Genomic DNA, 18988 nt, shown 5'->3' with positions numbered 1-18988 from the left:
GTGGGTAAGTTAATGTGGGAGGTTGAGTGGGTAAGTTAGCTTGTGAGTGAGTGGGTGAGTCAAAAAGTGGGGCGCTACGGTGGTGAAATGTTCACTTCCTCGCCTAGTATACATGAGGTGGATTCGATTGCGATCCTGCCGCCTGTATATTTGGAGTTTGCATGTTCTCCCCCTGGTCGTGTGGATTTTGCTCCGGGTCCTTTCCGCTGCATTTAGAATCAACATGCCTTTTGAGGATTTGGCTGCAATAAATGTATGTGATAAGCCACTTCGTTTATCTATCATTTGTAGCCAGGCCGATTCTGAAAAGGGTCTATATAGCTCAATGGGCCTTACCTGGTGAAATAAAAAGTAGTTTAGTTTAGGGGGTGGGTGGCTGGTTGGGTCGGTAGGTCGGTTAGAGGTTGAGTGGGCGGCAGGGTGAGTGGGTGGCAGGGTGAGTGGGTGAGTAGGTAAGTAGCTGGGTGAGCGGGTGGACTGGTGAGTGTGCGAGTTAGAGATTGAGTGGGTGGATGGGTGGGTGTGTAAGTGGATGCGTCGGTAAGTGGTTGAGTTGGTGGCAAGGTGCGGGTTTTTGAGTGGGTGGGTGTTTGAGTGGGTAGGTGGCTGAATGGGTGGGTGAGTGGGTGACTGAGTCAAGAAAGTGGAGCGCCATGGTGGTGAGATATTAACTACCTCGCCTTTTGTACAGGAGGTTGTGGGTTCGATCTCGATTATGACGCCTGTATATTTGGAGTGTGCATGTTCTTGTGGTTGCATGGATTTTTCTCCCGAGTCCTCCGGGTTTTCTCTCCATATTTAGAAACATGCATTTCGAGGTTTTGGCTGTTCTCGAACTCACCCACTCAACTACTAAAGCCACCCACCAACCCACTCACAAACCCGCTCATCCTACCATGCACTCAATTTCTAATCAACGCACTCACGCACACACCCACTCACTCAACCACTCACTCAACCACTCATCCACGCACCCACCTACACACGCACTCACTAACTTATTTGAGCAGTCATTTGTGGCCGCGTCGCTTATGAAAAAATCTATATAGCTCCGTGGGCCTTTCCTGGTAAAATTAAAATAGTTTAACATGTAGGCTTTCGCGACCAATATTATTCATAATAAAGGTTTTTGGGTTAGATCGCGTTTATTTATAAATGTGTCGTAACCCTCCACCACCCGACACAAAAAGTGTCACGTTGACAAAAGACAAATAATTCACTTTGTCTTTTGTCAACGTGACACTTTTTTTGCTGATTGGCCGTGTCGGGTGGTGTAGGGTTACGACACATTTATAAATAAACGCGATCTAACCCAAAAACCTTTATTATGAAAATTAAAATAGTTAAATTTTAGTTTACAGTTGGGTGAGTGGGCGGTGAGTGCGTCGGTCGGTGAGTGAATGGGTGGTTAAGTAAGTAGGTGAGGGGCTGGGTGAGTTGTTGGGAGATTGAGTGGGTCACAGTGTGAGTGGGTGGGTTGGAGCGTGAGTTGGTCACTGAGTGAGTGGGTGGGTGAGGTGAGTGGGTGGGTAGGTTGGGTGGTTGGGTGGTTGGGTGGTTGGGTGGGTGGGTGGGTGAGTGCGTTAGTGAGTGCATGTGTAGGTGGGTGCGTGGATGAGTGGTTGAGTGAGTGAGTGGGTGTGTGCGTGAGTGCGTTGATTAGAAATTGAGTGCATGGCAGGGTGAGCGGGTTTGTGAGTGGGTTGGTGGGTGGCTTTAGTAGTTGAGTGGGTGAGTTCGATAATTGTACACGACTGTGGCGAGATGTTAGCTACGTCGCCTGGTATTTTGGAGTTCGTAGGTTCCATCCCAACCCTGATGCTTGTATATTTGGGGTTTGCATGTGCTCTATGGTCACGTGGATTTCGACTCCACATTTAGAAACATTCATTTATCAGATTTGGCTGCTATACATTACTATGTGATAGGCCACTTAGTGAAGCTCTCATTTGTGGCCAGGTTACTTTGGAAAAATATTTTATATAGCTCTGTGGGTCTTACCTGGTAACTTAAAAAATAGTTGAATTTAGTCAGTTTGGATTAGTGAGTAGGTGGAATGTTGAGTGCGTGGGTTAGAGATTGATTTTGTGGCAGGGTGAGTGGCTGGGTGAGTTTGTGATTGGTTGGGTGGGTGAGTGTGTGAGTTAGACATTGAGTTGGTGGATGGGTGGGTGTGTTAGGGAGTGAATATGTGACCTGGTGGGTGAGTGGATTGTTGAGTGAGTGGGTTGTTGAGTTAGGGAGTGAGTGGGCTGGTAAGTGGGTTGGTGAGTTAGTTTGTGGGTGTGTGGGTGAGTCAGTCGGTTAGAGATTGATTTGGTTAGTGTGTTGAGGAGTTCCCGACGACGACTCGGAGACGGCTTGAAGGTAAGGGCTTTCGCCAAAGGTTTATTAAGTATATTACAATAACACAAAGGGTGTGACAACTTCCCAGGGGTTAGGGGTCCTACACTAAGTCCTGGTCCAGCCCGGCTAGCTCCGGTCTCTCTCCCTCGAGTCGGATGGGGGAACTTGCCAACCCCACCGACCGGGAAGAGCAGCACCTCCTATGGCTACCACCAGCTTCACTCCTGACTCTTCGTCGATCCCGCTCTACCCCTGGTTCCCTCTCCACCCTTCTCACTCTACCCGTTCCCACAGTGACCCCGCTTTCGTCACGGGGTCCCCCTTAAATACTAGAGGAGACATGACGTCATCGAGCCGCCCAGCGCGCATGACGCCACGTTTCGTGACGTCATCGCACTAGACGGCACACATGACGTCACGCCCCCATTTTACTCTACAAGTGGTTTGTGTGTGGGTGGGTGGGTGTTTGAGTGGGTGGTTGAGTTAAAGAGTGGAATGTCAAGGTGGCGAAATTTCAAGAACCTCGCCTGTATATTTAGAGTTTGCACGTTCTCCCCCGTGGTTGCATGGAATTTTCTCTGGGTACTCCAGGTTGCCCCTCCACATTTAGAAACATGCATTTATAGACTTTGACTGCTATAACGTTCTATGTGAAAAGCCATTCCATTGAGCAATCATTTGTACTCTGCTTGTTTCTGAAAAAGATGTATATAGCATGGGCCTTACCTAGTAAAGTAAAAAAAAGCTACATTTTTATTTGGTGTGTAGATGGGCATTTTTGTGGGTGGGTGCGTGGATGAGTGAGTGCGACGTTCGATGGGTAGTAGGTGAGAGGCTTGGTGAGTGAGTGTGGATTAGAGATTGAGTGCGTGGCTTGGCGAGTGCGTGGCTGGGTGAGTGAGTGTGTGCAAGTCTCGGTGGTTGAATTAATGGATGGTTGAGTTAGTGGGTCGGTATTTGAGTGTGTGGTTTCGTGGGTGGGAGAGTCAGAGAATGGAGTGTCATGGTGGCAAGATGTTAACTACCTCGCCGGGTATACAGGATGTTGTGGGTTCGATTCCACATTTAGAAACATGCATTTAGAGGAGTTGGCTGCTATAAATGTATACGTGATAAGCCACTCTGTTGAGCTATCATTTGTGGCGAAGTTGCTTCTGAAAATCATCCATATATCTCAGTGGGCCTTGCCTGGTAAAACAAACAATTTATATTTAGGCTGTGTTGGTGAGTGGTCGGGTTGGTGAATTAGTGGGTGAGTTAGTGGGTTAGTGGGTGGGTTAATAATTGGATGGGTGAGTTCATGAGTGGGTGGGTGAGGGTGGGTCAGTGGGTGTGTTAGTGGGTACGGGTTTGAGAGGGTGGCTGGGTGAAAAGGTGGGTGGGTGAGTGATTGGGTGGGTGGATGGTTTGGTGCGTGGGTGAGTGAGCAGGTGGGTGGGTGAGTGAGCAGGTGGGTGGGTGAGTGAATGGATGTTTGTGTTTGAGTTAGTGGGTGGGTGATTGGATGAGTGGGAGGTTGAAAAGGTGAGTGGATGGGTGATTTAATGCTTGGGTGGGTGAGTAGTTACGTGGGTAATGGGTCGTGGCTGGCTGAGTTGGTGTGTGAGTGTGTCGGTGAGTGAGTTGGTGAATGGGAGGGTGGGTGAGTGATTAGAGTTAATGGGTACAAGATTGAGTGAATAAGAAGATGGGTGAGTTGGTGAGTGTTTGGGTTAGAGATTGAGTTGGTGGTTATGTGATTGAGTAGGTGAGTGGAGGGATGGGTGAGTGAATGGGTGTTTGAGTTAGTGGGTGGGTGATTGGATGACTGTGCGAGGTTGAAGGGATGAGTCGATGGGTGATTAAATGGTTGGATGAGAGGGTGGGTTGGTTAGTGGGTGGGTGAATGTGGGAGGTTCAGTGGGTGAGTTATTGGGTGAGTGTGTGGATGAGTGAAGGGTTCGGTGAGTGAGGGGGTGGGTGAGTGAATGTATGGATGGGTGAGTGAGTGGGGTGAGTGAATAGTTGGTTGAGTGAGTGGGTAGGTGGTGAGTGTGGGAGGTTGAGTCGGTGAGTTTATGCGCGAGTGGTTGCTGAGTGGGTTGGCGGGTAGGTGAGTGGGTTGGCTGGTAGGCGAATGGGTTGGCTGGTAGGTGAGTGGTTTGGCTGGTAGGTGAGTGGGTTGGCTGGTAGGTGAGTGGGTTGGCCGGTAGGCGAATGGGTTGGCTGGTAGGTGAGTGGTTTGGCTGGTAGGTGAGTGGGTTGGCTGGTAGGTGAGTGGGTTGGCGGGTAGGTGAGTGGGTTGGCGGGTAGGTGAGTGGGTTGGCGGGTAGGTGAGTGGGTTGGCGGGTAGGTGAGTGGGTTGGCAGGTAGGTGAGTGGGTTGCCGGGTAGGTGAGTGGGTTGGCGGGTAGGTGAGTGGGTTGGCGGGTAGGTGAGTGGGTTGACGGATAGGTGAGTGGGTTGGCGGGTAGGTGAGTGGGTTGGCAGGTAGATGAGTGGGTTGGCGGGTAGGTGTTGGGTTGGCGGGTAGGTGAGTGGGTTGGCGAATAGGTGAGTGGGTTGGTGGGTGGGTGAGTGAGTGGGTGGCAGTGGGTGTAGTGGAGTTGTAGCCTCAGTAGTGGGTGAGTGACTGGATGAGTATGTGGGTGGATGAGTTCGTGGCAGGAGAGTTAGTGGATGCGATAGTGAGTTAGTGCATGAGTGGGTGAGGGGATGGGTGAGTTAGTGGTTGGATGATACGTTGAGTTTGTGAGTGCGTGGGTAGGTATTTGAGTGAGTGGATTGTTGAGTGAGTGGATGGGATGTTGAGTGAGTGAGTGAGTGGTTGGGTTGGTTCGTGACTTTGTGGGTGGGTGAGAAGGTGAGTTCGTGGGTGAGAGTGAACGAATGCCTGTTAATACGTGGGTGGATGAGTAGGTGGGTGTGGGGGTTGGTGAGTGAGTGGGTGGGTTAGAGATTGAGTGGGTGGTTGTGTGACGGAGTGGGTGGTTGTGTGATTGAGTGGGTGAGTGGACGGGTGAGTGTGTGGATATTTGTGGTTGATTAAGTCGGTGGCTGATGCGAGCAGTGTGGGAGCTTGAAGGGAGTGAGTGGTTAGGTGAGTGAGGGGTGGGTGAATGAGTTAGTAGGAGCGCTAGTGGGTGGGTGAGTGATTAAGTGAGTGAGTTGTGTGGCTGAGTGAGTGACTGGATGGGTGGATGACTGGGTGAGTGAGTGGGAGAGTGATTGAGTAAGTGAGTCAAGCGGGTGGGTGGCTGGGTGAGACATTGAGTCAGTTGGTGGGAGAATGGGTGAGTAGTTACGTGTGTAGTGCGTCGTGGGTGAGTAGGTCAGTGCCTGGGTGAGTTTCTGAATAATGGGTGGGTTCGTGAGTTGATGGGTTGGGTCAGTGATGTGGTGCGTGGGTGATTGAGTGGATGGATGAGTGAGTGAGTGGGTGAGTGCATTGGTAAGTGTGAGGGTGTTTGAGTTTGGCGGTGGGTGATTGGATGAGTGTGCAATGTTGAAGGGGTGAGTGGGGATGAGTAATTGAATGGCTGGATGAGAGGGTGGGTTGGTGAGTGGGTGAATGTGGGGGGTTGAGTGGGTGAGTGTGTGGATGAGTGAGGGTTTGGGTGAGTGAGGGGTTTGGTGAGTGAAGGGGTCGGTCAGTTCGTGGGTTAGTGAATGGATGGAATGGGTGGGTGAGTGAATGGGTGGTTGACCGAGTGAGTGAGTGGATGGGTGGATGAGTGAGTGGGTGGGCAAGCGGGTGAGTTGTTGCATGGGTAATGGGTGAGTGGGTGGTGAGTAGGTGTATGTGGTTGACTTAGTGGGAGGGTGGGTGAGTGGATGAGTGTGGGAGGTTGAGGGTGTGAGTGAATGGGTGAGTCAGTGGCTGAATGAGAGGATGGATGGATTGGTGAATGAGTGTGTGAGTGTGGTATGTTGAGTGGATGAGTTAATGTGTCGGTGTGTAGCTGAATGAGTGGGTGGGTGAGTGAGTGGGTGGCTTATTGAGGTGAGTGAGTGGGGGTGAATAGGTGGGTGGCTGAGTGGATGGTTGGTTGAAGTGAATGAGTGTTTGGGTTGGTTAGGGAGTTTGTGGGTGGGTCAGTTGGTAAGTTATTGGGTGGGTGGGTTGGTGATTGAGTCTGTGGGTGAGTGAGTGGGAGGGTGAGTGGGTGGGTGAGTGAGTCTGTGCATAAGTGTGTGGGTGAGTGGGTGGGTGGGTGAGTGAGCTCGTGGGTACAAGATTGAGTGGGTTGCTTGATGAGTGCGTCAGGGTGGGTGAGTTTGTGGGTGGGCGGGCAGGTTAGAGATTGAGTAAGTGGGTAAGCTAGTGGGTGGGTTAGAGATTGAGTGGGTGAGCGGAGGGGTGAGTGAATGAGTGAGTGATTTGTGGGTGTGGTTGGATGACAGGATGGGTTTGTGATTGGGCGGGTGCAATGGCAGAGCCAGGATTTTCAGGTAGGGGGGAAACCCCTCCAGCAATGAAAAATCATAGGAGTTGTTAGTGAGTAAGAACTTGTCCCTTGCTTTTTATTCGACGCGTGTCCAGCGATGGTGCAGCCATCGATCGAGGGTCGGATTCGAACGTGTTGTGTGATCGGCATCGCGCTCACTAAAGGTGAATGCCTTGAGGGAAGTTGTGTACTGTACGCAACTTCGCACAATTCTGTGAGTCACTTATAACTGCTTTTCCGTTACTTATTGCCAATTATGGACTCAGACTATTATCCTATCATCTCATAGAGTTCCGGGCACGTAATAATATGCTACACAGTGGCAGTAGGGGTCGCAAAATGCCGATTTATTACTAATAAACCCCAATGATCCGATCGAAATTAGGGATTTTGGTCGGATCATTGGGGGGGCCACGTGCCATCACACCCCCCCCCCCCCCACTGGCAGAGTGGATGGGTGGGTGAGTGTGGGAGGTTGAGTCAGTGAGTTTATGCGTGAGTGTGGCTGAATGAGTGGGTGGGTATGTGAGTGAGTAGTTGGGTGGGTTAGTGGGTGGGTGAATTGGTTGGTGGGTGTGTGAGTGGGTTTGTGGATGGGTTAGTGGGTTTGTGGATGGGTTAGTGGGTTGGCGGGAAGGGGAGTGGGTTGGCGGGTGGGTGAGGGGGTTGGCGGGTGGGTTAGTGGGTTGGCAGGGAGTGGGTTTGGGGGGTAGGTGAGTGGGTTGGGGGGTAGGTGAGTGGGTTGGCGGGTAGGTGAGTGGGTTGGCGGGTATGTGAGTGGGTTGGCGAGTAGGTGAGTGGGTTTGTGGGTGGGTCAGGAGTGACTAGGTGGGTGGGGGAGTAGTGGAGTGGTAGCCTGGGTAATGGGTGATTGGGTGGGTTGTTCACTTGGTGACTACGTGCGTGGGTTCGTTAGTGACAGGCGACTTAGTGGATGCGATAGTGAAGATGCGATAGTGAGTCAGAGTGGATGGGTTGTTGATTGAGTGGGGTGAATGAGTGAGTGGGTGAGTTAGTGAGTGGATTGGTGAGTGGGTGGGTGAGTGCACGAGTGAGTGGATGGGTTAGAGATTGAGTGAGTGGTTGAGTGGATTGGTGATTCAGTGGGTGAGTTAGTGGGTGTTTGAGTTAATTTGTGTGTTAGTCTGTGGGTGATGGAGTCGGTGACTGGGTGAGTCTGTGCTGGTGGCTCGGTGGATGGTTGAGTTCATGGATGGGTTTTTGAGTGAGTGGATGGGTTGTTGAGTGAGTTGATGGGTGAGTGAGTGGGTGAAACGGTGCGTGGGTAGGTTACTGAGTGAGTGAGTGGATGGGTGGGTGATTGATTGGGTGAGTGTGTTGGCAAGTGAGAGGGTGAGTGGGTGAGTGAGTGGGTGGTTAATCGGTTGGTGGGTGCGTGAAGGAGTGGTTGGGATGAGTGAGTTAGTGAGTGGATACGTCAGTGAGTGAATGGGTGGGTGAGTGGGTGAGAGGTTGCATTGGTAGTAGGTGAGTGGGTGGTGAGTGGGTTGGTTCTTGAGTGAGTAGGTGGTTTGTTAAGTGAATGAGTGGGTGGTTGGGTTGGTTAGTGAGTTTGTGGGTGAGTTGGTGGGTGGGTGAGTTAGTGGTTGAGTTAGTGAATGAATGCCTGTGTTAATAAGTGGGTGAGTGGGTGTGGGGTTGGTGGATGAGTGGGTTGGTGAGTGAGTTAGTGAGTGGATGGGTGAGTGAGTGAGTGGGTGATTGAGTGGATGGGTGGATGACTGGGTAAATGATTGGGTAAGTTATGAGGGTGAGTAAGTGAGTTACAGGGTGAGTGGGTCGGTGGGTGATTGGGTGGGTGAGTGAGTGGGTGTGATCATCGCCATGCTCTCCATGGAGCTCTCTATAGTGAGGGGCAGCTCACAGGGACAGCTGTTGCAGGGATTCACAACAGCTGCTTCTCCTCCTCCAGTTCTGAACCAGCTGACCAGGGTTGCCAGACGAGGCCAAGCAGCTCCTCGAGTTGTTCCACAGCTTCCTTCATGCCTGCTGTGCCACGTGCAGCTTCTGCATGAGGCTACTGTGCCACGTGCGGCTTGTGCATTAGGCTGCTGCGCCACGTGTGAGGCTGCTGCGTGAGGCTGCTGCGTGAGGCTGCTGTGTCGCGTGAGGCTGCTGTGCTGCGTGAGATTGCTGTGCCGCGTGGGTCGACGTGACATCACCGTCAGTCTAGGGGGATCTTTGTATGAGTGATGGAGCAGTCGTAGAGAAAGTGGAGAAGTTTCCGTACTTATGCTGTCAGCAGAGGTCTCACGCCGAATCAGCTGAGTAGCATTATTTGTTGTCGTGTGAACCAAAATTGAGGTGAATAATTTTGAGTAAAAAAAATGATGACATTACACTGGCTATGAATATGACTATATAAAAGGTTAGGATCTTGTGTCGGATGCATATTTGCTGGACTTTATACAGTGCCATGGCCAGGTTGGATCCGGTGTACGGTGGCCCCCCACTGCTCGCGGTGGTGGGGGGCCAGCGAGCTTCTTGATGGTTTGATCCACGATGAGGCACTTCTTGGGGATGTTTGAGTTCTCCCAATTGTTTATCCACTCATTCGTACCGGTTGTGTGGACAGAAGCCGGAGGGATTTAAGAAAAGTCCACATTGATTAAAATGGCCACGATAAATCGAACCGGCGACTTCTATATTGTGTACCAACCATTACATCATGGCAACATCCTGTGATGTCACGTTTATAAGGGTGGGGGGAAATAACAACCAGGGTACTAGGTGTTAGTGTGTTTGAGGACTTTACCGAAAGAACCAAAGAAGATGAATCATTGCAGTCACGAAAGCTTTAAATCGAAATTTATACAGTGGCTTGGGCCAAGAAACTGGCATTCAGAGGCAAACTTGTCATGGTGGGGATTTGTTTCCAGAAACACACTCAGCCACCTTTGTCTCTCCAGTGGTGATGTTTACCAACCACACCTGATACTAATTTAAGGTTAAGTCGACTTAGGGGAGGCATAGGGTCGATTAGAATATAATTCATCACTGATTTTGACCACAACCGGGAATTATATCTCGTAAGACTGCGATCAAGAATATTTGAAATAGTGTCGGGGCCAGAGGACATCCCCATCACACCCCACAGTAAACATGAGGAAATGGCTCTGACACCCGGCCATGCAGCGTTACGTGGGCCTGCCCACCATCATGGTCTTTAATGGTCGTGAACAGAGTCAGGGACCCTAAATAACACGAAGAATAATCCAAGACCATAGCCTCTTAATGGTAATGCAGGCCTCCAGCAGGTGAAGAGAGCTTCCTGATGCGTTTGTGCGTTTTTCACCGTTGCGGTGCCCAGCCGTGGCATTTTGGTGATGCTTTTGTTTTCCATTTGTGGAGGCAATTGTTCGTGCCATGGCCAGGTTGGATCCGGTGTACGGTGGCCCCCCACTGCTCGCGGTGGTGGGGGGCCAGCGAGCTTCTTGATGGTTTGATCCACGATGAGGCACTTCTTGGGGATGTTTGAGTTCTCCCAATTGTTTATCCACTCATTCGTACCGGTTGTGTGGACAGAAGCCGGAGGGATTTAAGAAAAGTCCACATTGATTAAAATGGCCACGATAAATCGAACCGGCAACTTCTATATTGTGTACCAACCATTACATCATGGCAACATCCTGTGATGTCACGTTTATAAGGGTGGGGGGAAATAACAACCAGGGTACTAGGTGTTAGTGTGTTTGAGGACGCAAGTTTCAAATACAATTATTTTTTATCTTGTCCTCTTCCCCCCCGACTGGGGTTAAAACAATCAACAATTGAGGAAAGGGTTGGTGGGACGTGTGCAGAGATCGCCAGTAATCCCAGGTGGACTCCCGCTCGCTGCACAAACGCCTCCTGTGGAATCCATCCAGCAGTTTGTCAACGGAAACGATGATGGTAGGCGACCATGGTTTTTGGAGATCGTAGCCGGGGCCGGAGCGGCAACAGTGATGAAGGAAGGGGGGGGAGCGAGTGGCGGGGGCAGAACGGAAGGGGAGATGAGCGGTATCATTGGTGACGCGCGAACGCGCCCCAAACCGTTTGCGATGAGTCATGTCCATGGGTGGGACGGTGCTCGCGTCCACTTCCATGAAGGTGTCCTGCAGACACATGCACAAGAGAGAAGCCAATTTAACAATCCAGTTTGTCAACCAGGTATCTAGGCCCAGCCTGGATGCCCACGGCAGCCTCAGTGGGCGACCCCTGCCCCAAGTGGGCCACGCAGGCCCCTTAAACTGTGCCACTTGGCCCACTTTCCTATGGGAGCTGCTCGCTTTGATGTTGGCCGACCTTGGAAACGGTCGTGATGTCACGGAGTCAATGCAAAAGAGAGGCAATCGTCAAGTTAGTGCTGATTAAGGTGAAGTTTATGGCAATAAATGTAAAAAAACAGATTCCAGCTGGGTATATGTGTAAGTCATCTCAACCACGTTAATAATAATTGAAAAATAAATATTGTCGTTTTCATCTGGCTGTGGGCAAAAGGGATTAAAGCAGAAGAGTTGTGTGTGATTCTTTCCGTGATTCTGCATAGAATTGTTCTGCGAATGAGATCTGAATCTCGGTTATCTATCATAAGCACACTAATCACTAATCCAGCACATAATCAATAAGCGTTAAATCGAAGATAATTGTATCCTTATTGAAAATACGGAATTTTAAATAACAAGTCGAGTCGACTCTCTCATTCACGCTCACAATACCTGCACAACTGCATACGATTAATTGCGTTGTTCCAATTAATAACCAACCTTCGTCACCGAGGCTGGACCTAATTATCATAACGACCTGCATCATCATAACCACGCTCACTCGCATAAATTAATACGATTATCTCTCGAATTGGCATAGTTTATGCACATAATTACACCAATTAATTCAGATAAATTATTTAAATTTCAAATTTAATCAAATTTTCATTATTTTCATCAAATTTTCATAACCTACATATACAACAACCTTCGAGCACCCATATCTCACAGAGCGGGCCCTAACCTATAACAGCTGGCAGTTCACCAGCATTGCTTCAAGTGAGCTGGAGCGTGCTGATAAATATAAAAACCGGACCAGAGCTTGGTTTATGTACAACCAATACTGCTGAAATGATGCACTCCCAGAAGGAAAGCCGTGTGGCTAATAGGATGTGTACAAATACTTGTATTTTTTAAGTGGAAAGACAGATATGTGAAGGAAGGGAATCAGCGTTTGCGTGTTAATTTTGTTACTCGTCCACGATGTAAGCCAATTATTATATTGAAACTTCGCAGAGCTTTCATGAGTAAGAAAGTTGTACCAACAATAATTATTATCGGTTCTATTGCAATCGAGGGCTGCACGTTTCAACGGGCACACATGTGTCATGCTGCGATGGTGACGGTGCTCCCGGTTTTTTAAGACCGGGAGGAAGTGAGGGCTTCACCTTTCTGGCAAATTGCCCGATGATGCTGGATGTAATTACCAGCGAAACGTCGTACTCAAAAATTGTAAATGTTGTGGATTCACTCTTCAACACACCGGTGGGCTGAAGGAGTGATCTATTTCTCTTTTGTCAATGTGACACATTTTTTACTGATTGGCCGTGTCGGGTAGTGGAGGGTTACGACACATTTATGAGTAATGCGATCTAACCCAAAAACGTTTATTATGAATAATATTGGTCGTGAAAGCCTACGGCCTTTCTGGCCGTGATTTTTATTTCAGCAGCATTGGTTCAACACGAGCAAACGTCAGAATGGTTTTCAGCTTTGCAAAGCTCATGATGACTTTTTGTGAAGTATTCCACAGTTTTGCATAGAACTAGGACCTGTAACGAACAGAGAGCATCCTTGCCTGCAAATATCTGGCAGTTCACCAGCGTTTATTTTTTGTACGGCAAGTGAGCTGTGGCGTCAAATCTGTCACGTGACCCGCACATGTGGAAGCGTAACGCATTGTCGTGTAGTGGTTAGCGCGCTGCGCTACGAATCCGGCAACCCGAGTTCGATTCCCGCTCACGGCCACTACCAGTGGCGATTATTTTAACCGGTCCTGGGCCTCCCCTACGTCGACTCAGCCTCAAAACGAGTAACTGCTGTGGTGTGTAAACATCGCCACTGGGGAGACAAAGGCGGCCGGGCGTGGTGGATCCAAGTCCCAGGAGAAGCTGGGTAGTACAGCTAGTGTATTATATGCGCGAGTACTAAAGCTGGAACGATTGGATTACCAAGTCGATTATAACCGATTCCTTGTGTATGGTCAATTACTCAGACCCCTTTAAAAATGACAGCCATCCCCACATCTTACTTCCTGTGACGCGGCTGATGTGATCAAGTCCCTCCCATCAGGTGGGACAACCACAGCAAGAAAAAACTGCTGAAGTAGGCGAGAGATCTGCCGTGGCACGAGGTTATATAGGCCTCGGCAGTAGGGGGGAGAGAGAAGGGGGGGGGGAAAGGAGGCGGGGCAGAAAGTGGACCCCGCAGCAGCACCCGGGTCACTGGAGTAAAGTGGGCCACCACTCATTGATCCGTACATTTAACTCGATGAGTCGATTCGATTCCGTGCCCCGTTGGGTCCTCCCCCCTTTTGTGCTTTTGGGTGTGCTGGGTTTCAACATAATTCCCGATCCATTGTGAATCTTCCCTTCCCCCATTTCAGCACTCCGATCTACATCCGACAGGAGATGATAAACCGCAGGGAGGGGGAGTAAAACCTAATCGCCAGGTAATTGGAAAAGTCGCCCATTGTCTCGCGGATTTGCATGATTGTACGATGGATGGGGCAGAGGAACGTGCTACAGGGACACGCCCTGAGGAATGCAGGCATCGGCCTTTGGATGAAAAACAATTTTTCAGTAATTCAGTGGGCAGTGCTCTCACTGGCAGCTCATTCTCAATTAATGTGGGTGATTCACCACGTGTTTGTGCCACATTTTGTATCTGAGTTGAGTCCATTTGTGTTTCCTTTCCTGTTTCTCTACTCCCTCCTGGTATAACCGGGTGGGGGTATCGAAGGGGGAATGGGCAGATTGTGTTTAACCTTGAGTTTGTCGTGGCATGGGGTGCTGGTATGATTCCGCTCTTGGCTTCCACACCCTGAAATTCCAATAATTACCTGTCTTTGTGCGCTGTGGTTGCCTCGGATTGGTGTGCCACTCTCTCGCTGGATTGTTACCTTGCCATCTCTGCGTGTAATTATGTTGGTAGTTCGTGGGTGCTTGCTCCTCTCTGAAAAAAAAAATTCCGCAGACTACCTACTGGATCTCCTCTCTGTTTCAAAGAACAAATTTGACCTCAGGTCTTCGCTCATTTACCAGCTTCACATTCCCTATTGCCGTACAAAAACTGGAGGAAGGGCCTTTGCTATTGATGCCCCCAGGGTCTGGAGTGCTATTGCCAGTAAACTGCAACTTGAATCACTACCTATGAGATCTTCACTCAAAACTGCTCTAGAGGAGTTGTACAACCCTAGCTGCCACTGCTATTCAGTGGCCTAAAATATGGCTCTAGATTTTGGTGTTATAATTTATTTATGTAGTTTATTGTTAAAAATTCGGTCACAGTCCCTATGATCACTGTTACATTGGATTTATGGTTTTTATTTTGGTGATTTCGAAAAGTTTTTTTTTTGTTTTGGCCATGTTTTTGTTTATTGTAGTACGGAGTTAGACTGATGGCTTTAATCTTAGTTGTCTTGTGGTTGTTGTTGTTATTTGACTTGCATCCCACTGGGATTTTTGCACACAGCGTTGGTGTGCGGTGCTATTTCAGGAATATTTTGATATTTTTTTCCTGTATTTTCTGTTTGCACAGTCACATAATCACTTTAAGATGTTTTCTTGTTCATGTTTTTTTGTTTGTTGCGGTTGCACCCGATTCAAGAGCGAATGGCTCACAGGGCTATACCAAATAAATGAACTATGAACTAACTAACTCTGTATTGTGGGGCTTGGTGTGAGGTGCTGTAGCTGCTCACGTGATTTTTACTTCCCTCTAGATGGCGGGGTGCATTATCTCTCACCCTGTGTTTTGTCCGAATTATGGCTCCTAATTCTATATAGCCATGCCGTGTGAACCCTATTCTGTATGTGGTGTAAGGAGGCCGTCTCTGGGTCCAAAACCATACCCACAATTTCTGTAATCTCTGGACTCAAGGATTAAAAAAACAATCTTGAACATTTTGTCACCTTCGTGGTATTGATCAACATCACCTGCGTAATACACTCCTCGTTTACGCACTGGGTCATACATTTGGCAGCATTAAACCCCTCAGTGTTGAATATTCTCCAAACTTCGTAATCACTGTTAGGCTGAGTTGTTTGAAATAATTCCTAACCTTGTATGCTAGCGACTTTACCCATGGTATAGAATATTCATGTAACCTTCTTTTCAGCACTTGTTTTCTCATCCAACTTCCTCAGACCTCTGATCATTGCCTCCACTTCGACTGTTGTGATATGAGTGTATGTCTCTGTTCCTATTGTGTGGATCAAAATAGGGGATTCTGACGAGAGCTTTCTCCGTCAATTTAAGAGTCTTACTACTGAATGAGTATTCGGAAAGTTGGTCGTTGTGAGAGGAGTCAGTGTCAGATGAGCTATCACTCAAACTTTGCCGCTGCTTAACATAACTTCTGTAATGTATTTTGCGCCTGTGTTGTGGGTATGAACGTAGAGCGATACTTCTCCTGGAGGCAATGCGTTTATTACAATAAACGATAACAACACCAATCGCCGTAACACGACTGGTGTCTGTTAAAAACACTGCTGCAGTCAATCACAGTTGGTTTTGAGTGATTACATTGGGGTGGGGGGGGGATGGCAAGTGATGGGTGATGGGAGGAGACAAGGGACGCAACGTGACCGTCCATGTACGAGGATAAGAGTTGCCATCTGTGACGTACACAACCTGGGGACACATCATGGGAAGAAGGATCTCTCAAAACCCGAAGAGGGGAGAACTACATGGAAACGCATTGTCTTAAGCAATGAATTAGCACAAGGGGACGAACAGGGGTTGGAGTCATGTTCTTCGTATGGTCGACGTTTATGTAGAGCAACTACTATATATGAGATTGAGGTGGTTGAGCCAGATCATTGTGTAAGAAGTAGAGTTGGTGCATCGCTGTGATGATGCCTCCGAATTTGTGAATTGGACATTGAGTTTTCATATATTCCATAGTCTATTCAGGCTTGGAGTTAGGAATAGGGCTACAGATTTGCTGCAGAAATATTTTTCAGAGAGTCAGTGTTTGGCACTACATGTAGGGCAGTTCCACATATTAGGCAAACATCACAATTTCAGCATCATCTTAATTTTATATATTTATATGGGATATAATATAGAAGGTAATTATTGCTTTAGAAATGACATTATTCACACAGATGATTTCTATCTGAATCTCTTGGTTGAAATACTTTGCCCAAGGTAAGATAACTGTGCGATTATGGTAATGAGTATCCACGTCCGTCTGAGACCGTGTAACTGCCCTCCAGCACTGCCGCTCACATCAGGGGACGTAGGAACGACTATGGTTGCTGGCTTGACTGTGGCCAACTAGTTTATTGATGGGCATCTCCTCCTTGCCATCCTAAATTTCCACCACCATCACCACCTCCACAACCTTGTGCTTGTCGCCCCCAACTCAAGCTCAGTGCAAACCCCTTGGAGGGCTGGCATAACCCAAGGGACACAGAACTCTGCCTCACATTTGGTTTCTAGAAGCTCCGCAACAGCCACACTGTGGATGTAGACAGCCCTTAGCGTTATAAATGTGAGCCACTCGCGTGTCCCAAACACTCAAAAGAATTGAGACGAGGCGATAGTATTAGATACAAATATTTATTATTAAAACGCGACGCCTTGTAAGGAAGGGGGGGGGTGCTGGTGGGGTTGGGTGGTGCTGGAAGTGTGGGGGGCTGTGAGATGCTCAGAGGGTGTTCGAGGCCTGGGGGGGCAGGTCTTGGGAGGCTTCTTGAATGCCGGGCTCCAGTGAGCAGCCAGAGATGTCCTCTTCCTCCTCAACCGTGACAAGCTGTGGACATACTGACCCATTAGACACTACACACAACTCGGTACTTCTACCAGCTCAACTGGGATTACACACAACAATCAGCACCCCCTACTGGCAGACAAATGCCAATTGCACACCAGGTGCTGAGTCACCTTGTGCCCACAGGGACATCTGTCATTGGGGGTGCCCTTTCACACGTGTTGAGATGAGATGTGATGTAAAGCGCTCTGAGATGCCCCGGTGTACAGAAAGGTGCTAAATCATTCTCATCGTTATCACTGTGTCCAGCGATAATGAAATTGTCTATAGATAGATAATCTGTATTTGTAAACGACCATGACGGCTTAACTTGATGGTTAGACCAGCTCATCATTATCATAATACACTGAATCGTGTGTGCATGAATCTATTATTTACGTTAAACGCAAATTATATACGTGTGTGTGTGTGATGCGCGAGTGCTGTGCACTCACCTCCACCTCGCTCTGCAGACGCTGCTGCTCCGAGTGTTCATTCTGCTCGTTGTCGCGGTAGGGCGCCAGCTCAGCGTGCAGCTCCGCCACTACACGTTGATACCACTGAATCTCTGCCTGCAGAGATTCCAGTTGCCAATTTCTGTCAATGAGCTGCGTGGGCCACGGGCAAATGGCGGCAGAGGGACACAGGAAAGCATTTTAACGACTGCGTGAGGTTATTGCAGAACATACAGGTATAATAACACACACACAACCAAGATCTTCATTTATAATTGAGTAATATAATGAGCTACGAAGCTCTTTACACAGATGTCCATACACCACCTTTGACCAAATAAACCGAAATGCATCCAATCATCTCAGATCTTGGAAGAAAAGCATGGTTGAACCTCAAGTGCTTGGATGGGCAACCACCATCAATACAAACCAAGATAACACCTATAAAAGCATGATGAAGACCGCTTGTGTTGCAATCGAAACGTCGTGGGTTTTTTTATATTATTAAAAAAAAGTACGTGACTTTACCGAAAGAATCAAGAAATATGAATTCCTGCAGTCACGAAAGTTTTATGTTAAACATTTTTTAGGAATTAATTAACCCAAAATCTGGATTAAAATAATAGATTAAGATCGCTTCCCAACCAAAAAGAGGGAGGGGATGGAGATGCATGTAGCAGAGGGGATCAGATGGTCTAGTAGTCGTAGGTACTTCTACTAGAGGTGGGATGGTGGATCGTAACGTGGTACAGTCCCTAAACAGAGAATTCTCAGTAACCTAGTGCGCATCCATTCTGTACAACCATCAGTGTGAAAAATAAGTGTATACATACAGTCCTCGACTTAGGAACACCATACTTACGGAGACCCGACTTACGGATACCCGAATTCCGAATCTGTTTCTATGAAATGTATTAATTTTTGGTTACCATTGACTTTAAAACGCGAACTTGCACTTCCAAACTGAACCACAGAACTATTTTGTTCAGTGCTGCGATCCTCCACGAGATGTCATGAGTCAGCCTCGTGCACGCGCCCATGTGCGCATATGTGAAAGTGATTGTGTGGGGAGCGGTAGTGTTGCAGTTCACGCGCTGCGCTACAAACCCACCGACCCAAGTTCAATTCCAACTCACGGCCAACACCAGTGACGATTATCTGAACCATTCCTGGGCCTCCCGTAGGTCAACTCGGCCTCAAATGAGCACCTAGCGCGCTGTATAAACATCACCACTCGGGACACAAATGCAGCTGGGTGTGGTGCTGGCACACAACCCCTCGCATGCCGTGCTGGCTTTCATAGGCTATCGCTAACAGCACGTGCCCCAACAGCCTATTAAAGCTACACGGTGGATCTTTGTGCGGATCGGAAGTGTAGCGGTGAGCACGCTTGTGATTTGAAAGCGGTGAGTGAAAATAAAAAATATTTTTACTACATTTTATGTATTACTTACGATACACTATATTTTTAGTGTTAATGCAAATGTACATGATTTCTTATTTACGAGTTTAACTCTTTTGTTGAACCTTAACACATTTTATAACACTGACAATATGGGAATTTAAATATCGCACATTATTGTATTCCGACTTACGAACCGTTCCGACTTATGAATGGGCCTCAGGAACTAAATGCGTTCGTAAGTAGAGGACTGCCATATTATTGATACATTTGTCTATTATACTATGTGTATTATTAGTTGTTTATCATGTAAAATTAGTTTACACTTGAAAAATA

Source organism: Petromyzon marinus, chromosome 14 (genome assembly GCF_048934315.1).
Source record: "Petromyzon marinus isolate PM22_M1 ecotype Great Lakes invasive population chromosome 14, UKy_Petmar_22M1.pri1.0, whole genome shotgun sequence".
Lineage (NCBI taxonomy): Eukaryota > Metazoa > Chordata > Hyperoartia > Petromyzontiformes > Petromyzontidae > Petromyzon > Petromyzon marinus.
This window is presented reverse-complemented; position numbering follows the sequence as displayed.